Source organism: Sprattus sprattus (genome assembly GCF_963457725.1).
Source record: "Sprattus sprattus genome assembly, chromosome: 2".
Lineage (NCBI taxonomy): Eukaryota > Metazoa > Chordata > Actinopteri > Clupeiformes > Clupeidae > Sprattus > Sprattus sprattus.
The window spans coordinates 34642931-34649035 of NC_137921.1; positions in this window are offsets into that span (position 1 = coordinate 34642931).

Here is a 6105-nt window from a genome sequence, read left to right on the forward strand (position 1 = left end):
GAAATCTTCTTATTGTTTGCCGTAGGCAAATTCAAACTAAATGCTGTACAAGGCATACAGTATGACTAGCCTAAGGTATCACATTCTAGCGAACTACTAACTGCATACGCCAACAGTCGAATTTGTAGCTAAAATTAACACGTTAGCATGCTAATATCCTCTCGCACGCACCACTCATAGAGGCAAAAGTTGTTGTTGACTCAAGTCTCTTTCACTGCCGTTTTAAGTATGGTCAGCCATTCTAAATAGTAATAATAACCAAGATTAAATAGGCTAGCCTAACTGTTCACACAAAAATTCGTTGGCCACTTTAGCAATTGATGTGTCAGCTGGCTCCTACACACTACAAGATGCTAATGTCGCTAACTTGTACACGACGAACTACTAACGGCATACGGCACGCTACATACACCAGCTGGCTCAGAGGCAAGGTCTTATGGCCGGTTCACACTACACGATTGTCGGATATTCCTTCACGATTTAACATGTCACACTATGCTAGCGCTTAGACCTATGGAAGCATAGTAGCTAGCTAGCCTCGCTGCTAAATTGATGCTAATAAGTGTAACGTTAGTAAGCTGATGAAGCACAAGTAATGCTTGCCTCCAGACTCTTTTCCCCGCCGTTGTTTATAAGGCCAGCCATTCGAAATAGGTTCTACACATACGTGAAATACATTCCCTATGTAATGGATACTTTTTACAAAAAGCCTCCACACATTGGCCACATTTCTAGCGAACTACTAAGCTATTTACACCAGCTGGCTACGAGGCAAGGTCTTACCAGTGTTGCCAACTTTTCTGTGAGGAAAGTAGCTGTAAGCTCTCTGAAAAGTCGCCAGAAGTCGCTAATGTTACAAGTTATTGTTAGCGAAAACTACATACACATTTCCCCAAAACGCAACAATGGTAACATCTCTAACCTCCCCACATTAACGGTCAAAATAATTACTTTTAGAGATACTTACAATTCCCGCGACTGAACTGCAACGAATAGATGGTACAGATCCCGCTTGCAATTTCAATCTTGTTGCCAGTCCAGCGTTATATTGGCCCAGATTCGTAAAACAGTCCAATTCAAAATGGCTTGCGCACACCAACAGACATTTGCTAATTCTTTCCAGCACATTACCATTGAATATGAATTCAATCCATTTCTCTCTTGTTTCTTCTGAGGCCGGGAGATTATGTACAGATCTGTGCTGAAATGTACAACCGACCACAGAGCATCTTGAGGGCGTAGTTGGCTTCATGCTGCTACTTCGCTATTCCAAGTGAATCCCAGGTGGACAGAAATGGAGTGAAGTGAATTGAAAAATATCGCATCTTTAATGAGTGTAGGGGGGGCGGGGGGATGAGATGGGGGGACGGGCCAAAATCAGTATGACAGCCTAATGATAAGGAAGTTCATTGGCAGTTACTCAAGCATGACGTTTCTGACCTACGAGAACAATAACAGATCGCGGGATTTGTTTTTTACCGGAGTTTTTGGGTCGGTAGACATGCCAGATACTCAAATTAACGTGTAGAAGCACTATAAAGGTGGAATTTTCATAATATGGCCCCTTTAAGAGGCATTTCTAGAAGTAACTACATATTGTAGTGCTTGACAAAGGTTTGCCAAAGTGATCCTGAGCCCATGTGGATAATTGCTTTTATTACACGGCTCTTTTTAATGCTGTAGAATGCTCCATTCACTTGAATGGGGCTTCCCAACGTTCTGCGGTCAATTATTAACCGATAGCTGACCGTTGCTATGCAATAATGACTGCTGTCAAGGAAAGTGGCCTTTTTGCCTCTGATTCACGTCTTTCGTAGCACTCCGCAAGTAGTCCGGTAACTTATCAATGGAGTTTCAGCGGACGGTTGAGCAGCTGTGTTCTAAAGAATGTTCAACGTCTTTGAAGTTCAACGTCTTTGGCGAACTATTTCTCTGCTTTTTAACACTACGTATAGTAAAAAATACATTGTAAAAAGACACACTGTGTTAAGTTATTTTTTTGTTTTGGCAAGTAGCCGTATAATAAGCGGGATAATGTATAGAACGCCAGTCATTGTCGGGAAAATAAAGCGGTCCACATGTTTATCCGACCATGCTCTCCGATCTCACGAGGCACGCCCTAAAACGCCCTCCTTGAAGTGGGACCACATCTTGAGCACCTCGGACAGCCATGCGAGGGTCTCGGATGGCCTCTGGAGCACCGCTTGAATTTTCTCACTATCCGATCCGAGCTGTCCGACACCCCTGGCTTAAATCACGTTTCCTGTTTCGTTCCATATATGACAGCACCGCCGTTTCAAAAAAATCGCTGAGAAATCGCTGGGAACCTGGGGCTGGAGGTCCAGGAATGCATTAGGAGTTGGAGGAAACATCTCCCTTCTTCCTTGCTCTATCGTGGCTCTCGCCGCATATAAAGCATAGGGAGACGTCGTCTAATTACAGCAATAATAAAAACATTTCTTGGTTTTCGAACAGCCTTTGTGTTTCAGCTAGCAGAGCAGGCAGTGTAAATGATTAAATTGTAAAATAACCTGAATTGTAGACGTAAAAAAGCAGAACTGTTTGTGTGGTATAATAATAGAAAATATTCGGCAATAACCGCCAGCTTGGTCATTGTCGTTAGTAATTAATTTCACATCAACAGCCTCAGATCATTAACGGAAAATACACAGGATAATAACAAACGATTTCTTATTTTATAGTTCTACTATTGTTGATGATGATGTAATGGCCTTGTAACATCATAATAAACCGATGGTAATCTCCACAGCCCCTCGTAGAACCATGCAGGTAAAGGTGAGTCGTACGATCATCCGATTAGAAAGGGCGTGTCTCTCGTGAAGTCGTACGAGGTGAGTTGGATAACCATGCAAAAGCCTTAAGCCCCTTCAGGGTGAAGCAACACCCCTCCGCTTCGCGTCGGGGTGCTGTTCGCCCTGTCGGGGCTTATTTTCCCGACAATGACCTGCGTTTTATACATTATCCCTTACATAGATGAATGACGGTTCTTGATGCATTGCTGTCTGAGGGATCTGAGATCATGGTTATTCAGTTTAGGCAGTGGTGGAAGAAGTACTGAAGTTTAGTACTTAAGTAAAAGTACAAGTACCCAGGAAAATTAAAGTAAAAGTAAAAGTAAAAGTACTACATCAACAATCCTACTTAAGTAAAAAGTAAAAAGTACTCACTTTTAAATTTACTTTAAAAGTAAAAGTAAAAGTACTCACGCAATGGCTTGTCTCTCAATGTCTAGGCCGTGCCATTTTGATAAAGAAATAGGGACTGGTAATAAATGCCTCTACAGATGTCACTACTAGTAATAATTGTAAGCAACAACATTTGTTAATTGGAAAGGTTGGTGTACTTATTGGGCCTATTGTCTGTAATACTGTTCACACTCTATTTTACAATTCTGCAGATGACAAGTTATCTACCAGGGATTATTTGCAAAGTGAATACCATTAAGCCAAACTAACAAAGACACAATTTTTTATCTTTTAATCTTTTATTTTATTGTAAACGTGTAAAAAATAGAAATATGAAACATGACAAACAAATGGAGTTGTTAAACTGGTCAATGCACAGTTTTATGCTCTATTGATTGCAGAAAATGAAAAAATATTGAGTAACCCAAGACTAGGCATTACGTATTCATGCCAGGCAATAACCAGTCAATAAAAAAGGCAAATCTTGACGTTAGCTTGACATTGCTAAACTACCAGCCTTATCTTACCACTACGTTAAATAAATAATCAAGGTACAATCGTGTAATTTTGGTGCTATTGATGTATGTCAACATGTATTTTGCTAGATAACAGCATAAAATCATGTCAGTAACCGCATACGATATGCAAAAGTCATAGACATTAATTTAGCATAGCAAGAACTTCGCATAATTCGACCTGTTTTTGATGGCTAGCAACTCCTTTTTTTAAGGTAGACGGTAAACGCACTGAAACCTCCACGAGTTATTTTTGGGGCCTCTGAACTGGAACATGTCCTCAGATGAGGCTGACTCTGAATCCCTGCTGGAGAGTTGTTTGCTAGTCAGACAGGCTGTTTGTCGATGTTTAAGCAAAACAGGAAAGTCTACCGTAGTGCTGCTGCCACCATAGATATCTATAATAAAGGCTAGATATCCTGCCTGCGTTTCTGGCCGACGGAGCCGAATGTCCGCACATTTCGGCCATTTTGAGGACAGTATAGCTCACTCCCCCTTAACATTGTGTTGGAAGTGGTACTTTTTAAGTAACCAGAACTTGCTCAATTTTCAACCGATTTTCAAACGGGTTGGTTTGTTATAAACGTAAGATATTTCTTATGGCACTACGTACTTATGAAGAATTATAAACATGGGTTTTCATATGAAAATAACATTGACAGGTCTCGTTTCAAGGGAGTGTTCAATAGAGCAGGTTGCACAAAATTCTGGCATCTTCATTGGCAATAAAGTCAGCAATTTCCTGTCGAAATCATAATGTAAGATGTTTAACAAACCAACCCGATTGGAAATCATGTGCAACTTCAGTTTTATTATGTGCAACTTAAGTTATATTGAAAAGAAAGAACAATTATGCCTCGCCAATTGATGTAAAATGACTGATACACAATAGCCGTGATACACAATTAAGCTGCACATTTCAACATGTTCAAGCATCCAGAATTATTACCAAGGTAATGACGATTGTAAATCAAGTCATTTGTAAATCCGTCAAAAACGTCCGCGAGATAAGAGTGTAAACGATTGTGAAGATCACTGACGTTACCTAACGTACCACTGATCCCTACCGGAAGTATACTGTCCTCAAAATGGCCTCCTGTGCGGACGTTCAAGAGACTGCCGTTGCACCCCCTTGGCTGCCACACTCTGCTGTCATTGGAGCTGATAGAGCCACCTGATTGGTTGAAGCGTCCTAAAGCAACGCAATCCATATTTTTGTGTAGGTAACATTTTGGCGAAACTGTGTTCATAAAATGTAACAAATAACGACACATATTGTAGAAATGTAGCGGAGTAAAAGTATAGATAATAGCTGCAAAATGTAACGAAGTAAAAGTAAAAAGTATGCACTATTATTTTTACTTAAGTAAAGTACAGATACGCAAAAATGTAACGAAGTACAGTAACGAAGTAAAAATACTTCGTTACATTCCACCACTGAGTTTAGGTTTGTGGCCCTGCCCTTTACACACTGACATTCCTCCAGATTCCTTGAATCTTTTAATAATTGTATGCACTGTGGAGGGTAAAATATCCAAATCCCTTACTATCTTTCTTTGAGAAACATTGTTTTTAATTGTTTTCAATTATTTGCTCATGCATTTGTTGGCAAACTGGCGATCATCGGCCAATCTTTGCTCCTAAAGGGCTAGGCCTTTCCTGGAATGTGTTGCAGGGCTGAATGGCAGGAATGGATGTATATTTACTAGTGCTGTCAGTTTAACGTGTTATTAACGGCGTTAACGCAAACCCGATTTAACGCCGTCAATTTTTTTAATCCCAAGATTAACGTTACGGTTTGAATGAATGGTGAGCGTCATATGGCGAAATGGATAATAAAAAGCTTTGAATGGAAATTTTACTTTTAAAAGTTGTGTTGTGCAAAAGAAGCGAGCTTCACTGTTGTCTGAAAAGGTCCACAGGCAGCTACTGAAAGCAAATAAGTAGTAGGCTTATCTTTTATTGGTAACCTAACTGTTACGGTTCATTGTTTTTTAAATAAGATGCCTGACTGCTATGTTCCCATCAAACTTGAAAAAAAAAACGAAAATATTAAGCCATGGTTTAACTGCACTGAGACCTTGTTTACCTGAAATGTGCACTTTATAATTTGATTTTGTACCTCCCTGGTACATAGTTTTTCAATAAAATAAAACATTTGCATAAAGAAAGCCAATCCACTATTCCATAAGAGCATTAAATAAAAAATAAAAAATATTGAATTTCTTTAGAATAGGTTAAAAATTGCGATTCATTTTGAGTTTACTGCTACATAAATGTGATTAATCGCGATTAAACATTTTAATCGTTTGACAGCACCTATATTTACAAATCAAATGAAGTTTAACAGACAAGGTCAATTTATAAATCACTGATTTCTTTTT